This window comes from Pinus tabuliformis, chromosome 9, assembly GCF_031772625.1.
Source record: "Pinus tabuliformis cultivar Carrire ecotype Pingquan chromosome 9, CPIR1, whole genome shotgun sequence".
NCBI classification, from domain to species: domain Eukaryota; kingdom Viridiplantae; phylum Streptophyta; class Pinopsida; order Pinales; family Pinaceae; genus Pinus; species Pinus tabuliformis.
The window spans coordinates 205,673,118-205,700,020 of NC_142307.1; positions in this window are offsets into that span (position 1 = coordinate 205,673,118).

Below are 26,903 nucleotides of genomic sequence, written 5' to 3' on the forward strand. Positions count from 1 at the left end.
TATTATTAGGAAAACCATACTTGTGGAAGCGACATGTTGTATATAAATCAAGGTCCCGTGCTGTTATTGTTACTTTGGGAAATAAGTTGTACAAGATACCGGAGGTAGTACCTCCTACTTCCATCTCTTTGGTTACTGCAAAACAATGCGGTAAGCTCATTTCCAAAACCGGAAATTTTTTTTTCTTGATGATATGCCCTCAAGAAAAGAAGAAGACGGTGGCCACGACCTCCAGACAGGGTCCCTCCGCACAACAACTACAAATGGACAAGGTCGTGGAGGAGTACGAGGACATCTTCACCTGCCCCGCAGGGGTTCCTCTTCACTATCAGGTTAAGCACTCCATCGATCGGATCCCAGGTGCACCGCTTCCTAATGGACCAATCTATCAGTGCTCCATTTTGGAGAATGATGAAATAAAGAGGAAAATTCAGGAGCTGTTGCAGAAAGATCACATCCGTCCGAGTTCATCGCCCTGTGGGAGCTCGATCGTGTTGGTACAGAAGAAGGATGGGACTTGGAGACTTTGTATTGACTATCGGGCGCTGAACAAGATCACTGTACGTAATAGGTACCTAATCCCACGGATCGATGACCTCCTGGACCAATTGAAGGTGGTAAAAAATTTCAGCAAGATTGGTTTGAAGTCAGGATATCACTAGGTACCAATCGAACCCTCCGATGTGTGGAAGACTACCTTCAAAGCAAAGAAGGGCCTTTTCAAATGGTTGGTTATGCCTTTCGGATTGACGAATGCTCCTACAACCTTCATGAGGCTAATGGATGACATCTTGCGGCCATTCACCAACTCATTTGTGGTGGTATACTTGGATGACATCTTGATCTTCAGAAAGAGTTGGGAAGAGCATCTCCACAACATCTGACAGGTTCTCCAAACACCGCGGCAACACAAGTTATGTGCCAATTTGGAGAAATGAACTTTTGGAATTGTTAGCCCTGAGGTGCATCACTGACATTTTGAAGGCTAAAGGAAGAACATGGATTGCTTTGCTATCATAAAGGGGACCCACACGGGCCATTACCCCACTTTTCTCAATATTCCACTTACATTTCATTCTGCTCACTTCCTAACCCAACCCTCACATCCCGACTGTTACAGGGAAAAGTGTCTACACAGAACTGCTTACCCCACTAAGGTGTGGTAGCTACCTTAGAAACAAACAAAGTAAAGCTACTTTCATTTTTCCTTTATGAAATATAGATGAGAGAAGAACAAAGAAGACCAACCTCTGTCTTGCGCTAATCTCCTAGTTCGGTTCCTCTCTCTCTTGATAGGCTTTCGCTACTTGCTCCTTTGTACGCCCAACTTCACAGAGTACCTGTAGGATCACAGTAGCATGACACTATACAAGAACATGGATCTATAATCATAAACAATCTAGGATCAGATGTAAATTGACCATACAAATGCATAAAACGTAAATGACACAAGAGTATGGAGGAAAACTTGAATAGCTTTTATTGATGAACAAGAAAGAGCCAAGGGAGTTACAACCAGTTGTTCTGACCCAGCATCGTCCTCTCAGGAAGTAAGCCCTTCTTCACCTCATACAAAGCTTAGATCACCCAACACTTATGATGTTGTCTCAAGAAACCAACAACAATTCCTTACAATATGCAAAATTCCAGCCTCCAGATCTCTGGGATGAGGGATCCATATATAGATATCTGTAAGGGAGATGAGTCAGCTTGTGATTTGATTAGTGTCTTCCCTCTGATAATTCTTACTTCCACTTGGAGATTGATGATCTCTTACTCATCCTTGGTTGAATTCAGAGAGGCAAGTGTCACAGGAGAAGTTTCTGGAAGATTCCATGCCTGTCCACCTCGCGGAATGACACTGCCATTTGTCACTTCTCGCCCATCGCACCCCATAGAAGGGCTTTTTGAAATGCAACGCACCCACACAGTGTATTTAGGTGAGATGCAACGCACTTTGCCTATGGAGCAGCTGAAATGATCTTGTTTTGACCAGTTCTGAGCAATTGTTCATGGAGAACTTCTGGGAGAAGCTGTAATTAGTTGACCTTGTTCCTTTAGGGGTTAGAACAACACTTTTAGGGACTTAGGAGCCCTTGGTTTATGGAAATTTTATGCTTGGGGTTGCAGTGCCCAAAAATGTCTATAACAGTTGCCCCCTAAAGCATGAGGTCATTAATCTTTTGATGTCAGGTGAAATGCTTTATTATGAGGATCCGAAGTTCTTTCAAGCTGAGAGGAGACTTGTAATAAGATACAATACAATACATTATCTTCATAATATTTTCATGATCTAGATGAGGCGGGCATTCCCATACTCAACTTTATAAATTCATTTTCATGTACATAGGACAGACAATCGTCTGAGCGTAGACTAATGATTCTAGTAGAGTCATCATCCCTTTGATTGGATGATTATCTGTGCAACAATAATGTACATTTGATGTCTTTATTTCCCTGAATATATATCTCAGCCCAGATGGATGAAACTAGATCCGGGGTCTTCAATCTCGTTCGATCTTCACTCGAAGTACAAGTCTATCCATGTGAGAGATGTTCTGGAGTCGAACATGGAAAGACATCGTCTGATTACCAGCCAATGATGTAAGCTATTAACAGGCGCGAGAGGAATCACCGATAATGATAATGACCCTCAAGGTACTGCAATACAATTCACATGGTGTGAATAAAGGACTTGGCGTCGAACACCACGCAAAATATTTCAGTCGAAGGCCATTGATGTAAACCTGTCGCCGGAAGTGATAAACTTGCCATTGAGGCATGCAAGCTTCAAAGTACTGAACATGGTGTTCCTAGATCAACTTCTTGGATAATGAGCTGATGTCGACAAGAAGCGATCTGTCACAGGAGGGCCTTAATGAATCCCACATCAATGACACGGAACAGAGCAAATTATTTTAATGGAGGTGAAAACGATCTGATGACATAAGGTTCAGGGTGGCGGTTATGAAAGAATGGAGTATAAATGTATTGTAGTGGGTGAGACACAGGTGAATTCTCTGAATGACTTCTCTTGAACATATCAGCGACACTGACGTGATGGATTGGTAGCATTAACCCCAAATGTGGATGGCGTGATGGGACCATGGTTATGTGACCGGTGAATGAAACAACCCAACCCGACTTGGATGCAGAGTGAAAGTGTCATGTTCAAGAGCGACTTGCTACCAACAAAGTTTCTTCAAGTTTTCTTCCCAATTTTTCCCCAGTCATTGCTGACCAGTACCTCTTTATTTTTTTCAAGCTTGAGGAGGATAACATATGCTTGTTCTATAATTTGCCCTTCGGGCAAACCCATCGTTATGTTTTAACGAGCCTAGTGATAGTGAAACTCGTTCTTGTCTGCTATGGACAAGTTTGTCGCTATTAATTTTTAACGAGTTTAACGAAAAAGATAACTCGGTCCTTTTCAATTTTAGAGAGTTTGAAAAGGGACGTAAAGGAAACTCCAAAATTTCTTTTTCATCATCTAATCCCTTAAGTCCGAAAAAGTATAAAACAATACAGAAGGGATGAATTTTCGATACTTTTAACGAGCCGAACAAAACAAGCGCTTGATCTTTTTGTGTAATAATCCCTCAGGTCCAAAAAGATTAAAATCTAAAGGAGGGATAGCACTTCCGGTCCCTTTAACGAGCTGGAGAGGCCAATGGCTCAACAATCTTTTCATATTTTATGAGTCAGTTGAAAAGAGCTTAAAGGAGACTCGTCTTTTGAGGAACGAGTGATGAACTTGGGTAGCAGATGATTCCAGGTAAGGTTTGGAATTTTCCAATCACGGCAGTGTTACAAGGATGGCTAGTGGGATCACTCTTCGCAGGTGTTCCTCAAAAAGGGGTAAACAATCAAATGGAGGTGAATGATCGGCCAATACGGAGTGGAGGTGATGATGAGAACATGACCAAGGCTTTAAAGGTTGAAGTACTACATTCACGATGGTTATGTACCGGAAAATAGTTCATTTTTTAATGAGCTTAAATGCGGGGAGAAACATTTGCTCATGACTTATGTTTATTTTTTAGCGAGCTTGAACTATGTGCTAAAACTGCTCGAGGCGGGTTTATTTTTTAACGAGCTTGAACCCTGCGGTAACACTGCTCATGATAAGTTTGCATGCCCCCAGCATAATAACGCAAATCGAGGTGCATGCCCCCCAAGCTTCATTGCATTCATCTCGGTGGTTGGAATGAAGGTTTACCTTCGAGATCTTCGAAAGACTCGACTTTGATTTTACGAGATCGTAATCAAAGACTCGATTTGGAAAGGGAGTCGTTTCATTTTTTAATGAGGTTGACACAGTAAAAGAACTATCCTCATGACTCCTTCTTTCATTTTTTAACGAGGTTGACATGAGATAAGAACCATCCTCGAAATCCACCGTATTTACAGTATTTGATAGAAAATCAAAAACTGATGGATGATTAAGGTTATTGGAATAATCTGCGTTGTAATCCGGGAGATGGGAATGATGGTGGTGATCTTCCCATGGTGCCTCTCCTAACATCATTGACTGAATGATTCCTTTGTCTGTAGGATGTACATGCGACCAAGGATCTGAAGAGGTACCATATTCCTTAGACCTATCTATCCAAATACTCGATGAGCATTGATTTGGGTTTGCCCCCGAGGCCAAGAAAATTGATTGCTACAATATTTCTAAAATGGCGATGATCCATGCTGACAAAATGTTTAGGAATCTTCCGAATCCATTAGATATAGAATATTTCATATTGCAGGTTTCCACCGTGGCCACTTCCGCCAGATTACTCAGAGGCGGCAGGGAAAAAGTACCCATTAAGGCAGGGTCTTTTAGGAGACCTACTCCGATATTTTGAAGCGAATGATTACTTCCATGGATCATTGGAATGCTTCCCGTAACTTGTGAACTGTTGGGGAGAAATGTTTGTTGGTCGACGATTGTAATTCTTCCTTTAAAGGGAAATGAAATCTTCCTGAAGTAGGTCGACACAACTGCGGCCATGGCATATATCCAGGGCCTTCCCAGTAGGATGTTGTAATCGAGGTTTCCGTCAATTACTTCAACATCAATTTCTACTGTTTTTCCCCCTAGTTCAACTTGCAAGTTACTTAAAATCCTGTATGGAGTGTATGATCGTCCATCAAATTCTTTTAACATTGTTGATGATCGCGACAAGGGTGGTGAGCCTAAATATTTCCAGCAACTTGTCGACATAATACATGTAGATGCCCCCTCATCAATAATTGTTTGATGAACAGTTTTGTTGAGGGCTTTCACTTGAATAAGGAAAGCTACTTGAGCTGGTAACTGAGGGTCATATCCTTTGTGATCAAAGGCCACAAGATTGGAATCCATTGGGTCAATCCCACCTATTGCTGATAATAAAGCTTGCTTTTGGGAGGGGCAATTTTGCAGTACCTCAAGTGTCGACATAGCGGACGGCGATTGAGCCAGGTCCTCTACTATATTATAATTCTGTGCTATATTTGCACAAGGATTAAATGTCGATTTGTGTACTACTCCCTTTGGTGACTTTATCATTGGTTCAGGAATGATGGGTGGCACAACTTCGGTCAAAGTTGTTGTCGAACTACTAGGTTGTTCATTAGCCTTGTTATTCGACAGTTGTGGATTCCTGTAATCTTTATTCCTTATCAAAGCATCATTTTGCTGCTTTGAGATAGACAACATAAGCACTTGGGACCGCGAAACACTTCCACTGTCAACCAGATTTGTTCTTGGATTCGGAAACGGATCAGTTAATACTGCTGTGGTCTTTGTATTCTTGAAGAATTTTTTAAGCTCAGCTTTATACGGACAATCTGATTTCCAATGATCCTCATCAAATATGAAGCATGGATGATTTGGTTTCTTATTCCCAGAAGGGTTCGCAAAAGATTTTTCAGGTGATGATTCTTCCTGTTTCTTCTTCTTCCCTTTGCCTTTCTTCTTGCCCCCTGGTTGCTTGGTTTCTTTGCCTTTATCTGTCGATACGACATTTACTTCCGAGGCAAGAATTTCCTCTTTTGCATTTTGACCAGAAATCTTACGAGCCTTTTTAGATGTAGCCTTTGTCGATTTTGTGTTTGTTGCACCAATCACGCCATCGTCGGCATGAGAGTCATTGTTTGATTTAGGAGGAGGAGGGACTGAGAATTCCGGTCTAGGAGCGTCAGGTATTTTATCGTAGAGCGTGCCAGACTGAGTGTAAATCAAGTCCAAATATTGTGCACGAGCGATAAACTGCTCTTCAGTGACGACTCCCCCTTTTGCCACATCTTCCGTGATGGAAGGCAATAATGACTTAATAAACCATTCAGCTAAAAGCTGATCGGGAACATACGTTTTTACCATTTTACGACGACGACGCCACTCATGTATATGATTAGATATGTGAGTGGCCGTTGTTTGTTTGAAATTGGTAAGAAGTTTCGTTCCCGTTTCGTACCTTATCGGTAACTGAAAATGGGTTAAAAAGGTTGTGGCTAGGGTACTGAAGTTGTCAAATGAAGCTCTAGGCAATTCGATATACCATTTTGCTGCCGGACCAGTTAACGTCCTCTGAAAAAGGCGAAGCCTAATTGAATCATCGTTTAGGGTGTTTGATGAACACCACAGATGAAAGGTCATCACATGATTCGACGGATCTTCATCCGAATTTCCATTAAATTTAGGAATATCTGATGGAAGTTTATGCGGAATTGCTGGCCACCAAGGGGCGTAAGTGATTGGATCGTTTGTTAACCGATTTAAATCAGGTAACTCTAAAGTCGCCATGAAGGGTAACTGTTGATTCAGGTTAGGTGAAGCATACCCAGGATAAGATGGGATTGCCTGAGCAGTTGGTCTTTGCATACCAGCATAATGCATTTGATGCTGGTAACTATGGTAAGGTTGGTGGGCATGACCATTGTAGAATGGTTGATTTTGACCGTTTTGAATATACGGTTGCCCACTATTCGCAAAGATTTGTTACTCAGAACCTTGGTATACTTGTTGGAACTGCGGTTGTTGGTATTGCACTAGCCATGGTTGTGAAGCCATGTGCTATTGCCCGATACTAACTGTTTGACCAAGATGAGGGGTAATTGTACCCATTTGAACCTGTGTCATTCCACCAGTCGGCGATTGTGGTTGAGTTGGAGGGTCAAGGGGCTTTTGCATTACAACCTGAGAAACCTGAGGTTGGCATACAACAGGCAGCGCTTGAACTTGCGACACCGTCACAATAGCTGGAGTAGTTGGTATACTTGACATAGGTAAGCATTGTTGCATCGAATATACAACTCTTGATTGTTGAGGTAGTATCGATACCCAACCACTTGACGTAATTCCAGCATAACCCGAATTTTGTTGTGAACTCCCGTATGGCTGTCCTCCCAGAGGGGACAATGAAAGGGTATACTGCCCTCCATACGACGGTAATTCGGTACTTAAGGGAATGGTTTTCCCTTGAGGGCCAGACTGCCCAAATTGACCTCCAAATGGATCAATTTGTTGAGAATCAACATAAGAGTTTCCGGATATTATTCCGGATGAACAAACAGGAACAGACCATACCGTCAAAATAGCCCCTGAGTGGGCTCCTTCTAGCGATTGAGAGCTAGTTGGGACAGATGGTATACCGGCGAACATTGTCGGAGTGATGGCAAGAAGTTCTGCCGTCATTGTGTCAGATGACACAGTCCTAGATGTTGACGATTGTTCAGACATTTCTAGTCTATCCAAAAGATTACCTAGCGATTCTACAGGAGCTTCCGCTGGCGGTAGACTAATTTCTGATGAAGAAGGATACAGAGTGATCCCGACTCCAAATTTCGATGGAGTACTAGATGGAGGATCTTCCACAATATCTTCTATAGCAATCAGACCAGGTGGAAGGGGTAGACCGTCAGGTCCGTAGAATATTTCTGGTGCCGAAGAAGGTATAGAATCTGCAGCGACCGATGTTTGGGGAACAACACTCTCCGAACCAGTTGTAGATGGAACTGGTTCAGTGATACAAGTGTTTACCCTCAGACTAGGATCAATACTACTTTCCTTCGGTGGCTGCTGAACTTCTTCTGTAAAGGTAGGGATACCAGAAATGCTTGGAGTAACCGGAGTCTCTGATGTTGTTGGAACACTTGTTCTAACTTTACCAGGAGATTTGGAACCGGTTAAACGAGTTCGCTTTGTCCGTAATAGCTTCGATTCCGAAGACAAAGACGGTTGACTCGTAAACCTCCGCGAACGACGGGGTTTCAATTGACTTTCTTCCACGATTGCGGATTACTCGATCAACTAAAAATCAAGGGGAAGTATGTTTCTGAATTAGATGAATTTTAGACGCTTTGACACAACTTGTTTTTTGAATTTTTAAGAGTCGAGAAAAAACAAAAGATGACTCTAGTCGAATTCGATTTTTAATGAGCCTGAAGTGACAAGTGCTCAGATGGACCTTTTCCGTTAAGGAGTCTGAAAAGGAGCGAAAGGGACTGCTATGGAAATCTAAGTAGAGGGATTACCAAACCAATCGCAAAACTGCAGAATACTTTTTACGATACGACAATCAATCTTCCCGAATGCTGTGTTCAGTGCATTGCGATCGATAGGGCGGCAGACACGGCTTCCTATGGATAAAGGATTAAGCCTATTGTGGTCTCCCAAAATATACTCGATGGTACATGGGAGCACAAGTCCATACTGGCACTTATCGTCTCAAAGTGGAGGAATCACCCAACCATCAGTGAGAACAATAGTTACCAGGCTTTACGACGCCGGAATACGTCTCTAGCCTAGACTTCTGGATGTTGTGGGTTAGGTTCCAAAGCGTTGTTAGATTCATTAAATTTATTTTATAGTTGATATTGCTTAAGAAATTTGCCTTTCAGGTTCACCGCGAGATGTAGATGTATCATTCCTAAAATGCAACCTAAGATGATAAACAGTCTTTTATCTTCTTTGTGCAATGAAAATCCTAGCTACTAAGGAAAGAGAGACAACATTCTTTCACAAAGAGCAAAGAGCACACTCTAAATGCACTGTCCTAAATCAAACCAATCAAGCAGTCTAAATGCAAATGCACATGCATGTATTTGTTTTCGGCTTTCTTAGTATGTGAATGGTAAAAAGAAAGCTAATGCACAAATCTGAATTACTTTTCAAGCGACAATTACTAACAAGTTTCTTTTCGAAATCAGAAATGGAGACAATCACAACACTTTATGATTCGGAAATGAATACTTGCTTTCGACACTAGAAAAACTACAAATTCAGAACAAACACAATAGTAACAGGGTAATCGACTATCAATAGCAACCAAACTCTTTCCTATGACTAAAAACGACACTTGCGACACTTTAAAATCAAAGGACGACAGTACAATTATGTTACTTTTTGCAAAGGAGAACTGAAAATGACTCAACAAATACACAAAAACATTTACAGTTCTTTTGCACAACGGAGGTGGAATAACAGCAAGGAAAAGGGGTTTCAAACAGAGATTTACTGATTACAGGCAGCAAAATTCATGAATAGAACTTAAAAGAATGAATCACAGAAACAAACTGAACAATGCCTAGTCTGATCAGCGCACCTGTAACACAGGGAATTTGAAATGCAGCGCACCTACTACACTCGGGAAGTGTGCTGAATTTCAGATTCACAGAACAGTACCTACGCTGGGCTAGAGACGAGACTTTGCTTAGGTTCCGGGTCACAGTTTGCAGTTCAGTTCATGGGTTTTGGCCGAGCAAATGGTAATCAGTAATGCAACAATCAGGGGTAAATATAAGGAGGTTCTAAGAGCTACCACGAGGGCAATCAGAGAGTTTGTGAATCAGTTGTTTAAGTCATAAACAAATCCCGAAGATTGACTGAAGTGACATTTATCTACTTTTCATTTGCATAGAAAATGCAGTTTGAAAGCTACGTGGCTCAACTTCAATCTTTGTCTGTAAGTTTATAAAATAAACAACAAGGAAGATAAACAAACAAACTAATTCGTCCCCAGCGGAGTCGCCATTTTGTTACAGGGAAAAGTGTCTACACAGAACTGCTTATCCCACTAAGGTGTGGTAGCTACCTTAGAAACAAACAAAGTAAAGCTACTTTCATTTTTCCTTTATGAAATATAAAGGAGATTAGCGCAAGACAGAGGTTGGTCTTCTTTGTTCTTATCTCATCTATATTTCATAAAGGAAAAACAAAAGTAGCTTTACTTTGTTTGTTTCTAAGGTAGCTACCACACCTTAGTGGGATAAGTAGTTCTGTATAGACACTTTTCCCTGTAACACCGACGAAACCCTCTTTTGCCTTAGCCTTAAGCGAATTAACCCAAAACCCCAAAAAACCCTTACTTTTCCGCCCATATGCGCCGTTCGCACATTTCTCGAGGGTGTCTCATACCTCTGTGTCCCTCCATCATTGATCTTCCCCCGCTGATCCGATGGCCCACGTTTCCCCCTATCAACGAAACATGCTCGACCGTCCCTCGCCATTAGATCACCCCCACCAGATCTGACGGCTATCGCCCATATCGCACAAGCAACAAGTGAGAGTAATACCCACCCGATAAAGGTGGTTTTTCTCTCTTCTCCGTTGCTACGTGTCATCCACTAAATGGAATCGGGCAAACTCCACCATTTACCACTTACCGCCTGATGCCCTTCCGATAGAAACAATAACCGCCCAAACAAAACCACCCCAGTACATTATCATCTGCACACCTCCACCACCTGATAGCTGTCCGATGCTCACCCGAGATCTAATGGCCCGGACATGTTCTGCTCTCACCACGACCTCAGGCCTCCTATTTCTGATCTCCATCGTGCATTCCCCTCGATCCAACGACCCTCGTTCATGATCGCTCACGCTTGTCCTCTTCCACTCTATCATTTCTCCATCTGCTCGATTTGAGACGTCCTCCCACCCATGCACCTTGTACTCCACTTCCTATCAGTTACCTAGGGAAGAAGGTGGTCGACTTTGTCAGTATTGTGACAGTCAGATCGCTGAACTGAATTAACAGAAAGCATGGTCGAAGGAAGGACACAACACGATCTCTGCAAATAGAATTAAACAGTCATGGAGACTCACTGACACAATCAAGTCGACCACCTAACAAGGAAGTGTTGTACCAAGATTAATTACTGCTTTCATGATGGAGGGGAAATTGTGTCCTTGAATGCAACCAAGCAGTTAATGACAAGAGGGGATAGATTAAGATACCTCCAGCCCTAAAAAGCTAGAGAGCATTGTAAAGAGCTATAAATAGCTGAAAGAAAGATGTAATCAAGGTGTAACTTTTGGAGACTATAGATATTCTGTTCTTTGTAGCATCTCATCTTCATTCTTAGTAATTCAAGCTTCTTTTGTTGTTACATGTTCAATTTCCATTTCCCTCCTGTTCTAAACTTGCACCTGGATAAATTTATTCATGTTTTCTCCTATATCTAATTCTAGATAATTGTCATCTTATCTCTGCATTGGTAAATTGGATTTGCTATTGAATAGGTCATCCATGTTTCTTCTGTATCTAACGCTAGATAACTGTCATCTTATATTTGCGTGGATAGATTAGATTTGCAATCTTCATTTACTGGTTGCAGCCAACCATCATATGTCATGTATGTATCTGCTGGTGTGGTTAGGATTATCCATTCATTCACTTAATCTGCAAACTATTGAGCATTAGTGGTCTAAAGCCTTGTAGCTGAGGGTGTTCATGCATGTGTGGAGTGAAAACAGAGTTGAAGTGGTTGTCTGGCTTGAACCAAACCATCATCCATTCTAATAGTTCCTAGAACAATATTGAAGATTATATGTTACCAGGAATCTTCGAGCTACAATCTAGGATAGTTTCTTGGAGCGATAACATAATTGGCGTTGTTGCCGGGGAGAGGAGATTGAAGCTCAACTTCCCTGAGAGACGACACAGATCCAGCTTTGATGATAGACAAAGTCTGGAGAGATTTTTGGTTGTAATCATCTATCTGGCGACTCTACTGGAGGCCGAATCTCTTGGCGACTCCACATCATAGTTCTAGCCCAGTTTGTGAGGCATACCCGGAGAAATCCTTAGAAGTCACCAGATGACCTTGAAAAGATCATCAAAGAAAGAAAGGTATCACAGAAAGGAGCATCAAGATCAGGTAAATCTAAACAATCCTCTATATCTCTACAAGAAAGGCTTGTAACAGAACAAGTACATGCTGAGAATATAGCCTCTGACACTAGCAGTGAAGAAAAACTTTCAGAGATTCATAAAGCTCTTTATTCTTTGGGTTCTTCTTTTACTTTAAGCCCAAAGGAAACCTCACCCCCTACCCATCATATTCCTTTAGTCCTGTCAGTCACTCCTCAATTCCCTACCTTTCAGACTGCCAGTGCTCTTGTATCCACCACAGCCATGGTGGGTCCACAATCACTCACCAAAATGGAGAGAATCATAGTTGCTAGGTATGGACCTCTAGTGCTGCCCACTCCTTTGAATGCCATGCCTACTAGAGAATATCAGAAATATGTGCCTAAGTTCACTGGGATTGAAGGGGTTACTGCTGAAGAACATCTTGAGTCATTTTATAGCTATGCCGATAATCTAGACATTAGTGAAGATGATGTGTGGATGAGAGTATTTGTCCAAAGCCTAGATGGAGAGGCCAGAAAATGGTTCAGAGAATTTACCCCTAGATCTATAACAGATATTGAGGCCTTAAATGATATATTCCTAAAGCATTGGGGGGATAAGAAAGACCTGCTCTACTACCATACTAAGTTTGGGAACCTGAAAAGGGAAAATGGGGAGTCACTTTCTGATTTCAATAAAAGGTTTAATCACATGTACAACAAGATACCAGTTGAAGTGAAACCCACCCCTACCTCTACTAAACTTACTTATGCCAATGCCTTCGATTCTTATTTCTGTCTACTGTTGAGGGAGAGAAGATGTGCTTCTTTAGGCGAAATGCAGGATGCAGCCTTGGAGGTCGAATCCAACATCATGACTGTAAAGAAACTCAAGGGACATGTTGACCAGAGGAGACAAAGGGGTGAATCTTCCTCATCTTCAGACCCCAAGATAGATAAGATGACCAAGATGATAGAGTCACTAGCCTCTGAAGTCTCCAAATTAAAGGTTGGGCAACACTCAGGGAAAGGAAGAGTTCCTAATACCTTTGTTCCTAGGAATTCGAATCCATATAGAAAAGCCAATGAGCAGTTGCAGATTAATATAAGGAGAAAAGATGCTAATGAAGGCCAAAGGGTGAAGATCCCATTTTAGAATGTAGTCATGGAAGAGGAGCAGTTTGAAGAAGATGATGAGATCCATTGTATGGAAGACAAAGGCAGTGCGTCTTTTTTGAGCTTGGTTGCCTATGAACAGTCGTTATTCAATGACCAGACCAGCCAAGAATGGGATGTTGGGGCTGTCCTGCAAACTGAAGATCAACAAAGATATAATCTGAGGTCGAAGATGAACAATGCCAAGGAAACCCCTGTTCAAAGAGCTGCTGTCCCTGTAATGCAGCAAACTAACAAGCAAAAATGACTAGCAGCTGATCCGATCAATCTCAAAGCTCCAACTCAAGAGGTAAGAGGCCCTGACAAGTCCCCTTCTCCTTTCAGTCTTGAATCAGAAATCTAGAAGCTGAAAATATCTATACCACTGATGGAACTAGTGAAGAATGAAGCCTTTAAGAGACCCATCCTTGAGGCCCTTGAGCTTAAGGCCACACATGCATCAAACGACTATGTGAAATTACAAGATGAAAAACTTGTAGTTGTTCTCAACCCAATGACTGAACCTTCTGATGACAATTCCCCATCATTCTATGTCTCCTTGAATATTCATGAAAAAATCCTCCACAATTTTCTGCTGGACACAGGTGACAGCCATAATCTAATGCCTAAGGCTGTCATGGATGATTTGGGCCTTGACATCACTAGGCCTTATCATGAATTATTTTCTTTTGATTCTAAGAAGGTGAAATGCTTGGGGCTAATCAAAGATCTAGGCATCACCCTATCTCAGCTGCCTATGAAGAGTATGATGATGGATATTGTGGTAGCAGATTTTCCCCCTAAGTTTGACATGCTTCTTTCTAGGGGATGGATGAAAAGATTGGGTGGAATGTTACAAAATGATCTGTCCTATGCTACTGTCCCAGTCTTTGGAGGTGAGAGTAGGAGATTATATGGGGAAGCTCAGTTAGCTTATATCATCAGTGATGAGAAGAATCCCACTAATCACCCCATCTATGCTGTTGACACTGATTTTAGAGCCTGCATACTCCAAATTGAAGAATCCCAGTTGGCCTCCATGCAGCTCAGGAAACCTGTTTGTCAGGTCACAGAGGAAGAAGGCCCACAAATTTGGGACATGTTCTTTGATGGATATTTCTCTAGGGAAGCTGCAGGAGTGGTTGTAGTTCTGATATCTCCCACACAAGAATGCATACATTTATCTTTCAAGCTGACTTTTCAAGTCACAAATAATATAGCAGAATACGAGGCCTTGATCTTAGCATTGAACGATTCTAAAGAAATGGGCATCAAACATCTGAAGGTGTTTGGGGATGCAGACCGTATTATTCAACAGGTGAATAAGAAATTCCAGGCAAGGCATCCCAGGCTGAAAGCATACAGAGATGAGGTATGGAAGCTCAAGGATTTTTTCAATAGCTTTAATATTTCATATATCACTAGGTCTAAGAACCATCTTGCTGATTCCCTTGTTGTGTCTGCTAGTATGTTTGTTCCTCCTTTACCCCATAGATTGACTTATGAAGTCCAAGTAAAATACAGACTGTCATTGCCTGATAATGTCAAGTATTGGAAAGTCTTTGAAGATGATAATGAAGTCAATATGTTTCTACAAGTCATTGATGAATTCTCTGAAATGAGAATTGATCAAGAGAATGAAGCCATGGAGGAATGCCATCAGTCCCAGCTAAGAAACAAAATTGGTCAAGACAGCATTGTCCAACTGCCTAGTAATCATATACCCAAAGGGTTGGTGCCTCTAGAGAAGCTGTTTGATCATAATGATGTACCCTATAAGCCTGCCCAGAAAGAGAATGAGTCTGTAGTCCATAGACATAATATAGGGAGCCCAGATCACCCAAAGCACATAAACATGTTCGCCCACTTGTCTACTACCCAAAGCTCTAAATATTGCACCCTGATGAAGCAATTTGCTAATGTCTTTGCCTGGGAATATAGTTACCTTAAGACCTATTACAAAAACATCATCCAACATAAGATTCCACTGGAGAAAGACACTATCCCTTTTAAACAAAATTTGAGACCTATCAACCCTCTATTACTACCTTTGATTGAAAAGGAAATTCAGAAATTGTTGGCTGCCAAAATCATAGTTCCTATAAGGTATTCAAAATGGATAGCTAACTTGGTGGTAGTAAGGAAGAAAAATGGAGAAATCAAGCTTTGTGTTGACTTCATAAATCTGAACAAGTGCTCCAAGAAAGACAACTACCCCCTGCCCAAGATGGAACATTTGCTGCAAAAAGTTTCAGGGGCTAGAGTCGTGTCTTTCTTAGACGGTTTCTCAGGTTACAACTAGGTTGATGTGCACCCAGAGGATCAAGAGAAGACTACCTTCACTACTCCTTGGGGCACTTTCATGTACTCCAAGATGCCTTTTGGACTGATGAATGATGAGGCTACTTTTCATAGGGCCATGGACATAGCCTTTATGGGAGAAAAGGACAAGTTAGTCCTTATTTACCTTGATGACATAACAATCTTTTCCAACAGTCACAAGGAGCATTTGTAGCATTTGAAGGAGGTGTTTCTGAAGTGCAGAAGGTTTGGAATCTTAGTAAATCCCAAGAAGTCACAGTTTGCTCTAGAAGAAGACAAACTTTTAGGACATATTGTTTCTGCTGCAGGTGTCAAGATTGATCCAGAAAGGGTTCAAGGAATACAGACATTGTCTATCCCAAGGTCAAAAAAGGACATTCAATCTTTTCTGGGTAAGATTAACTTTGTGAGAAGGTTTATTCCAAATTTTGCAGAACTAGTAAAGCACATCACCTCCATGCTAAAGAAAGGGTCAGAGATAAAATGGACAGAGGCTGCGAGAAGATCTTTCCAAGCCATTAAAAGAGATATCATGGAGGATCCCACCTTAGTTAACCCAAACTACACCAAGGAGTTTTATATTTTCTCTTTCGCTTCTTATGATACACTTGCAGCAGTCTTGTTGCAGAAAAATGGTGAAGGTGTAGAACACCCAGTGGCCATCTTTAGCAAAACTTTGAGGGATGCTAAATTAAGGTATGGCCTTATTGAAAAACAGGCATATGCTCTTATAAAGTCTTTAAAGGCATTCTGAATTTACATCCTGCACTCCAAAGTGGTTGCCTATGTACGTTCGGCTTCAGTAAAGTATGTCCTAACACAGCTAGATGTTGACGGAAGAAGGGACAAATGGATTGCAAAACTCATAGAGTTCAGCATAGAGGTAAAGCCCACCAAGCTTGTCAAAGTCCAGGGCTTGGCTCAGCTTATGGCTGAGGAAAATTGTAGTTTGCTGGACATAAATTGCATAGGTGCAGAATTAGGAGTTGGAAAGGCAGAGGAGGCAACATAAGAACAAGCGTAGAATTAGTCATTGGCTGAGAATTTGGCTACTTGTGAATGGTATTCTAGTATAGCTCATTTCTTGTTGAAGGTAGAAGTCCCTCTGGGGCTTAGCTTAAGTCAGGCCAGGACCATTAAGCTCAGATCAACCAAGTTCTATATTAATGACAACCCACTTTATTGGAGGGACCCATCTAGAATCCTCTTGAGGTGTCTAGACAAACAACAATCTGTCAAAGTCATGCACCAATTTCATTCCAGCGTCTATGCAGGGCATCATTATTGGAAAAAAACAACCCACAAGATCCTAAGGGCTGGGTATTATTGGCCTACTCTATTCTCTGATGTATTTTCATTTGTAAAGTCTTGTGACGAATGCCAGAGGTTTACAGGAAGACAACAGTTGAAATTTTTGTCCCTGAAGCCAATACACACCAATGGTACCTTCTAGTAGTGGGGTTTAGATTTCATAGGGGAGATTAATCCACATTCCAGTGGTCAACATCGGTGGATATTAGTAGCCACTGACTATTTTACCAAATGGATTGAAGCCATACCCACTAAGAAGGTTGACCACCAGGTTGTCATGAAGTTCTTAAATGAGAATATTTTTACCAGATTTGGCTGCCCGACCAAGATAGTTACTGATAATGCAACAGCTTTCAGAGCAAGGGAATTGGTGGACTTGTGTGAATCAATGGGCATAAAATTAGTGAATTCTACCTCATATTATCCTCAAGGCAATGGCTTGGCAGAATCATCCAATAAAAGCTTGGTAAGGATAATAAAAAAACTGCTAGAATAGAACAAACGACACTGGGATTCCAAGTTGAAGTTTTCCCTGTGGGCTGACAGAGTTGCTACTAAGAAATCCATTCAAGATGGTGTATGGTACTAAGGCTGTTTTTTCTAATCCAATTGACCCTCCCTGTGGCCAAATTCTTGCAAGAGGAGCAGGATGAGGAAAATGACATGGCTATAAGGATGAGTGACTTGGTTGATGATCACTAGATCAGGGATCAACTGATTGAGAATTCAGTAGCTCATTAAAAGAAGATCAAGGAGGCCTTTGATAGAAGGGAAAAGGTAGACAGATTTTAGGTTGGTGACTTGGTTCTCAAATGGGATGCATTGAAGGAAAAAAAAGGCAACCATGGTAAATTTGATGCCTTATGGGCAGGACATTTTGTCATCGCTCGAGTTCAGGGGAACACCACTTTCACTTTGCAAAATTTAGAGGGGGAAGATGTTTTTGATGGCCTAGTCAATGGGCAGTTTTTGAAACTTTGTTTCATTTAAGGCTTTAAAGCCTGGTAGTGTAAATATGTTTTTCAGTTTTATTTATGCAAAATAGCCTCCACGCCCAATGGAACACTAGGAGGAAGCTTTGATTTTTGGTCTTGCTGGAAAGGCAGTGGTCTAGAGTTCTTGAAACCTCACAGGGAGGCTTTCATCCCCAGAAGGAGCCAGTGTTAGCCCTGAGGTGTAGCGCTGACATTTTGAAGGCTAAAGGAAGAACATGGGATGCTTTGCTATCCTAAAGGGGCCCCACACAGGCCATTACCCCACTTTTCTCAATCTTCCACTTACATTTCATTCCGCTCACTTCTTAACCCAACCCTCACATCCTGAAAAAACCCTCTTTTGCCTTAGCCTTAAGCGAATTAACCCAAAACCTCGAAAAAACCTTACTTTTCTGCCCATATGTGCCCTTCGCACATTTACCGAGGACATCTCGTACCTCCGTATCCCTCCGCTATTAATCTTCCCCCGCCGATCCAATGGCCCACATTTCCCCCAATCAATGAAACATGCCCAACCATCCCCTGCCATTAGATCACCCCCACCAGATTTGACGGCTATCACCCATATCATGCGAGCAACAAGCGAGAGGAATACCTGCCCGATAAAGGCGATTTTTCTCTCTCCTTCGCTGCTACGTGTCATCCACTATATGGAATCAAGCAGACTCTGCCATTTACCACTTACCGCCCGATGCCCTTTCGATAGAAACCATAACCGCCCAAATAAAACCACTCTCGTATGTTATCATCTGCACACCTCCACCGCTCGATAGCCGTCCGATCTTCTCACCCGAGATCTAACAGCCCGGACATGTTCCACTCTCACCACGACCTCAGGCCTCCTGCGCCCGATCTCCACCGTGCATTCCCCTCAATCCAACGACCCTCGTTCATGATCGCTCACGCTTGTCCTCCTCCACTCTGTCATTTCTCCATCCGTCCGATTTGACACGTCCTCCCACCCATGCACCTTGTACTCCACTTCCTATCAGTTACCCGGGGAAGAAGGTGGTCGACTCTGTCAATATTGTGATAGTCGAATCGCTGAACCGAATTAACAAAAAGCATGGCCGAAGGAAGAAGGACACAACACGATCTCTGCAAACAGAATTAAATAGTCATGGAGCCTCACTGGCACAATCAAGCCAACCACCTAACAAGGCAGTGCTGTACCAAGATTAATTACTGCTTTCGTGATGGAGGGGAAATTGTGTCCTTGAACGCAACCAGGTAGTTAATGACAGTAGGGGATAGATTAAGACACCTCTAGCCCTAAAAAGCTGGAGAGCATTGTAAAGAGCTATAAATAGCTAAAAGCAAGATGTAATCAGGGTTCAACTTCTGGAGACTGTAGATATTCTGTTCCTTGCAACGTCTCATCTTCATTCTAAGTAATACAAGCTTCTTTTGCTATTACATGTGCAATGTCCATTTCCCTCCTATTCTAAAATTGCACCTGGATAAGTTTATTCTTGTTTTCTCCTATATCTAATGCTAGATAACTGTCATCTTATCTCTGCATTGGTAAATTGGATTTGTTATTGAATAGGTCATCCATGTTTCTTCTGTATCTAACGCTAGATAACCGTCACCTTATCTTTGCGTGGATAGATTAGATTTGCAAGCTTCATTTACTGGTTGCAGCCAGCCATCATATGTCATGTATGTATCTGCTGATGTGGTTAGTATTCTCCATTCATTCACTTAATCTGCAAACTATTGAGCATTAGTGGTCTAAAGCCTTGTAGGCTGAGGATTTTCATGCATGTCTAGAGTGAAAACAGAGTTGAAGTGGTTATCTGGCTTGAAACAAGCCATCATCCATTCCAATAGTTCCTAGAACAATATTGAAGATTATATGTTACCAGGCATCTCCGAGCTACAACCTAGGAGAGTTTCTTAGAGCGATAACAGGCATGACCTTGGTTCAGTATCTGGGATACATTATTGATGAAAAGGGGGTGCATGTGGATCCAACCAAGATCCAAGTCATTTGGGATTGGCCATCTCCAACCACTCTGACAGAGCTCCGTAGCTTTCTAGGTCTTTCCAACTTCTACCACAGGTTCGTGTTAGGATTTTCTCATATCACTTGGCCCTTGATTCAAGTCACCAAGGGAGGAGCGAAAGAAAAATTATTTTGGTCTGAATCTCAACAGAACGCATTCACAGAGTTGAAAGATCACCTCTGCTCGACACAGTTCTTGCATTACCAGACTTGCAACAGCCATTTGAGGTCGAGACAGATGCCTCTAACTATGCTATTAGGGAAATACTTACTCAAGACGGGCATTCAGTGGCATATCATAGTGAGACACTTTCAGACACAGTCCAGAAGTATCCCACTTATGACAAAGAGATGTATTCCATTGTGCAGGCTTGCCGACAATGGAAGCATTACATTTTGGGGAAGGAAACAGTCTCCACATGGACCACTGACCCCTGCACTTCATACAGGCCCAAGGGAAATTGTAGAATGATCGCCATCAGAAGTGGTCCACATACCTGCAACAGTTCCATTTGAATATCAAGTATAAGAAGGGTAGCACCAATAATGTTGCAGATTGTCTTAGTTGACCACTGATCATGGCGTTAACCACCGTGCTCAAATCTTGTGGGCACAAGACTTCTGATTGACCATTTCTCTGTAAAAGCGACCCAGAATTTGACCACACATACCAGACACTCTTGGAGGGTCAGCATGTTCCATATTTTCACCTCCAGGATGCCCTGTTATGCCACGTGGGTCACCTTTGTGTTCCTTCAAGCGAGTGTGCCAACATGATTTGGGAAGCACACTACAGTCGGGCTTCTGGGCATTTCGGGGTCGAGAAAATGGTGGAAGTACTGCAGAATTATTTCTATTGGCCGAATCTTCGACAGGATGTTGGGAAGTACATCAAATCATGCATTGCCTGCACCATTGCCAAACCGACCATCAAGAAGCACGACCTCTATACCCCACTACCTACCCCTAGTCGACCTTGGGAATCCATCTCCATGGATTACATGTTAGGCCTTCCTTCCACTAAGCATGGAAATTACTGTGTTTTTGTGGTCATTGAAAAGGTTCTTGAAGATGGCCATTATGGCAGCCTGTAAGAAGAATATCATAGCTAAAGCCACTACTAAACTCTTCTTTGAATGAGTGTGGGTACACTTTGGGATCCCACAATCTATCATCTCAGATCGGGACAACAGGTTCCTCAGTAAATTTTGGTCTAGTCTCTGGTCGATGCTGGACACCAAACTCACTAAGTCCACAGCCTTCCATCCTCAAACTAATGGCCAGACAGAGGTTGTCAACAGGATGAACGTACACATTCTGCACATGTACAACTCAAAGCATCCATGCACATGGGACGAGAGCCTCCCCTATGTTCAGCACAGCTACAACCGGGCTCTCCACAGCTTGACTGGCCACAACCCTTTTCAAGCGGGCTTGGGATTCCAGGAACTAGGTCCCATTGATGTGGCCATGCCATTTGCAGCTACTCACGCAGATTCGACTCATGTCCAGTCCGAAACAGATAAGGCAAACAACTTCATTGAGCACATCCAGCATATTCGCCAGTAGGTCCATGACATTTTGGAGAAATCAAATGCCAAGTACAAGCAGCGACACGATCAACATCAGGTGCCACACAAGTTTCAGGTGGGCGACAAAGTCTGGTTTCATTTGCAAAAGGAACGCCTTACCGGAGCCTATCGGAAACTCAGACCACTTTGATATGGTCCTTACACCATTACCAAGGCTGTGGGAGACAATGCATTTGAGCTCAGCATTCCCCCATTCCTTGGCCTGCACCCAATGTTTAATGTGGAATGCCTTCGACCATACTTTCCACCATTATTAGACACATCCGACATTGCAGAACAACTCACACCCACTGACAAAGTTAAATCCATATTACATGGAACAAGCTACAACTGATCGGATCATGGACACATAGATCAAGCACACTCGCTAGTAGAATATCCAACTATATTGAGTTATCAAAGCAGGCCAACTCCTTCACCAGGGCAAGTGGCTCACCAAGGACCATGTTCAACAGAAGTTTCCTCATCTCATGGAGGAATTCAACACAATGGGGACCATTGCTTCCTAAGGGGGGAGGAATGATCCACTAAGATATTGGTGGCCACCCAGCAAGTCCACTTGGAACCCCACCATTGTTTCTTTCAGCTTTTCAATTTCCTTAATTGTAGCACAGTTTACTATTTTTAGCAATTTTTTGGGTCGTGAAATTCCAGAGCCGTTTTGAGGCCCTAAACGACGTTTTTTTGGGAAAACTGGGATAAACATGGTGCCATGGACCAATATTGTTCTTCCCAAAGTTGTAGTTCTCAGATAGATCTTTCTAACGAGATATTGTGCATGTCAAACGAAGATCGTATGCCAAAGTTACGACCCCAGGAAGTTGATGTACTAATTTACCCAAACGGGGCCCACAATTTGGCGTTTCATCTTCTAGGGTTAGGTTTTTGGATGTTTATGGTTTTCCATTGTTTCTCAACAATAAATAGGACTTCGAGCCTCATTGTAACATAGTTCAAAGGTATGTAGCTGCCACATCTCTTCTTAGAGATAAGCTACCATCACCCTAGCTGGTTTATTTCCATTTATGTTTGTAAGCATACAAACAGAAATTAGTCATTCATGGGTGCCCTCACACGGAATCCCTCAAACTAACCGCCCGAACGAATTTGCATGGGCGTCCGCACGAACGGAATGAAGGGACAAGGGAGAGCCGGGCAAACGAGCTGCACGAATGCGCACAAATCCAACCTTGGGTCACAACTTAGCATTTTTGATACGGGCTCGTTCGCCCAGGCGCGCCCTCGCCCGACCCACCCGAACGAGTTGACAAGGACGCCCGAACGAATTTACATGTGCGCCCCTGCACGACCGAAACGAAGGGACAAGGGAGAGCCGGGCAAACGAGCTGCACAAACACGCGTAAAGCCAACCTCGGGTCACAACTTAGCATTTTTGATACGGGTTCGTTCGTGCAAGTGCGCCCTCGCCCGACCCGCCTGAACGAATTGACATGGACGCCATCACACGACCCTCTCGAACGAGTTGACATGGACGCCATCACACGACCTGCCCGAACAAATTTACATAGGCCGCCACATGACCGAAACGAAGGGACAAGGGAGAGTCGGGCAAATGAGCTGCGCGAACGTGCACAAAGCCAACCTCGGGTCACAACTTAGCATTTTTTATATGGGCTCGTTTGCCCAGGCGTGCCCTCGCTTGACCCGCCGAGCAAGTTCATACGGACGCCCTCGCTCGACCCGCCCGAATGAGTTCACATAGACGCCCTCTAACAACTCGAATGAAATTACATGGGCACCCACACGACCGAAACGAAGGGACAGGGGAGAGCCGGGCAAACGAGCTGCACGAATGTGCACAAATAAAACCTTGGGTCACAAATTAGCATTTTTTATACAGGCTCGTTCGCCCAGGCGTGCCCTCGCCCGACCCGCCCGAACCAGTTTACATGGGAGCCTGCATGACCGAAACGAAGGGACAAGGGAGAGCCGGGCAAACGAGCTGCATGAACGTGCACAAAGCCATCCTCGGGCACAACTTATCATTTTTGATACGGGCTCATTCGCCCGAGCGCTCCCTCACCCGACCTGCTCGAACGAGTTCACACGCACGGCCTCGCCTGACCCGCCCGAATGAGTTGACACGGATGCCCTCAAATGAACCGCCCGAACAAGTTTACATGGGCGCCCCCGCACGACCGAAACGAAGGGACAAGGGAGAGTCGGGCAAACGAGCTGCACGAACGTGCACAAAGCCAACCTCAGGTCACAACTTAGCATTTTTTATATGGGCTCGTTCGCCCGGGCGCACCCTCGCCCGCCCCACCTGAACGAGTTCACACAGACGCCCTTGCCCGACCCGCCCAAACCAGTTGACATGGACGCCCAAAAAACGACCCAACCGAACGAATTTACATGAGCACCCACACGACCGAAAGCAAGGGACAAGGGAGAGCCATGCAAACGAGCTGCAAGAACGTGCATAAAGCCAACCTCGAGTCACAACTTAGCATTTTTGATACAGGCTCCTTCGCAAGGGCACGCCCTCACCCGACTCGCTCGAATAAGTTGACACGGATGCCCTCGCCCGACCCGCCCGAACGAATTGACATGGTCACTCGCACGACCGAAACGAAGGGACAAGGCAGAGCCGGGCAAACGAGCTACACGAACATGCACAAAGACAACCTCGGGTCACAACTTAGAATTTTTGGTACTAGCTCGTTCGCTCGGGTGCGCCCTCACCTGACTTGCCCGAACGAGTTCACATGGGTGCCCACACGATCGAAACAAAGGGACAAGGGAGATCCAAGCAAACGAGCTGCACGAACGTGCATAAAGCCAACCTCGGGTCACAACTTAACATTTTTGTTACGAGCTTGTTCGCCCAGGCACGTGCTCGCCCAACCTGCCCGAACGAGTTGACACATACACCCTCACACGACCCAACCGAACGAATTTACATGGGCGCCCGCACGACCGAAACCAAGGGACAAGGGAGAGCCGGGAAAACGAGCTAAACGAACGTGCATAAAGCCAACCTCGGGTCACAACTTAGCATTTTTGATACGGGCTCGCTCACCCGGGCACGACCCCACCTGACCCACCCGAACGAGTTCACACGGACACAATCGCCCAACTCGCTCGAACGAGTTGACATGGACGCCCTCAAACGACCCAACCGAACGAATTTACATGGGCGCCCGCATGACCGAAACCAAGGGACAAGGGAGAGCCGGGCAAACAAGATGCACGAGTGTGCACAAAGCCGACCTCAGGTCACAACTTAGCATTTTTGATACGGGCTTGTTCGCCCGAGCGCGCCCTCACCCGGCCCGCCCGAACGAGTTGACATCGACGCCCTCAAACGACTCGCCCGAACGAATTTACATGGGTGCCTGCACAACCGAAACTAAGCGACAAGGGAGCATCTTCTAAATGTAGAAATTTTGAATAATATAACACTTATTCACAGAGATTATCCTGATTATACATTATTTTCGGAATGCATGCATAATACATAACCTCCTCTACTATTGATCATCAATTTGCAGTATTCAGAAACAATAGCATGCGCACATTAAAGCATCAATCACATATATCAACATAGTATATCACGGGGAAAGCATACAGCTGAAAACCCCCAACTATCTGTATATTATATTGATTGAGAACATGTAACAATACATAGTACAATACTCCTCACAAGTACTTAGTACTATCTCCACCTGTTACACATAAACTAGCTCAGATCTGAATCAATCACAGGTTCAAATCTCCTCCTGCTACTTGCCTGCCTCCACTGCGCAATCCTGCATGAGAATGGATGAATGGCTGAAGCAAACTCGTATTTCCTTGGCTGAACCACGCAATCCTCATTCGCATTACTCAATCCCACTAATTGTGAAAGATCTCATGCACAAATATAGTCACAACTGATAGCAATCTCAACCTCTAACACCTGTCTCCATTGAACTGTCCATGCACTGAGTTAACTGATGTATTCTTTAGTTGCTTTATGAGTTAATAATTAGTGAATTAATTAACAATTAATTCACATCACTCATCACTAGTGTATTCTGCAGTTAGACCAAATACAACTAGTTCAACCAAGTCAAACTGAACACAACTCCATCAACTCCTCAATCAACTCCACCAAACTCAACCACATGAGTTCTAATTGAAGTCCTGCATGCAATAGCTCAACTAACCCACAAGAAAAGCATATTTCCTTCTAACAGTTGCATGTGCCACATCTGTAGCTCAAACTGAAGTGCTCCAAGAGGATAAGATAATGTTTATAGTCCAAATATTATTATGAGCTAATAATATTCGACTGTTCTATTTTTAGCCTGGCAGTCTAAAAATAGAATCCGCCCATATGTCTAAAAATAGAAGTCCATCTATTTTTACCAACATGACCAATCATCCACAAATAACAAACTGCAACTCATAGACCATGATCCATATGTCTAAAAATAGACTTTGTGCCAAAAATATCCTGCGGACCCACTTAGTGAAGGCGACTCCTTTCCACTAAGCTCCATCATCTTGTTGCATTCTCAACACTAAAAATAGCATTTCTGGGTCCCTTCCTATTCATAGTAGTCCCTGGTCTATCTATAGGAAGTAAATCGAATTTGGTCTTACCAGCAGTTTGAAATATTAATTAATTAATTCTCCATGAGTTAATTAGTTAAGGAAAAGCAAACTTGAAGTCTTTGTGAGAACATGCAATTATTTCTCCATGAGTTCTATATTGAGAGGATCAGTTGACTTAGTTTTACTTGGTCAAGTTCAGTTAGATTAATTTAACAAGTTGTTAATTAATGAGATATAGTTTGCTAATGCTTGCATGCATGTGACAACTATTATTTTCAGATAATTGAGTATTCACTCATGGATAACTCATGCATGTCAGTTCAGATAGAGACCGAGTTGAGATCAGAGGAGGGACAATGTACTATCACTTGGATGAATATTTTTCCTAGAAAGGAAGCTCCTCCATGATGAGGATTTATCTCCTTCAGGTTTGTGCAGTTATTTCAGAGGTTAGTGAGTGTGTGAAGAGGCCAATTCACACAGGTGGCAGCACTAGACCCTAGGAAACTGCACAAGGAAATAGGAGGCTTGGAGGGCAGAGGAGAAGGTTTGTGAGAAGCCTTTGACTGTCTATGAGCAGCAGAGGGATTGTACTAAGAGCTGGATAGCTTCCGAGCTAAGGCTTTGTGTAATCCAGACTATATTTCCACTTGTATGATAATACAAAGATGGGGTTTTAGGCAGGTGCTTTCCCCGGGTAAATTCTTCTGTGTTATTTGTGATTGATTTCTTCATATCAGTTATATGTGTTCTTATTGATGTTGCTTATGTTGGATTAAGCTTTCGCTAAATTGGTTGTAGAAGTAGATCAAGTGTTTTGCTTTAGTACATTGCATTACCAAGTGATC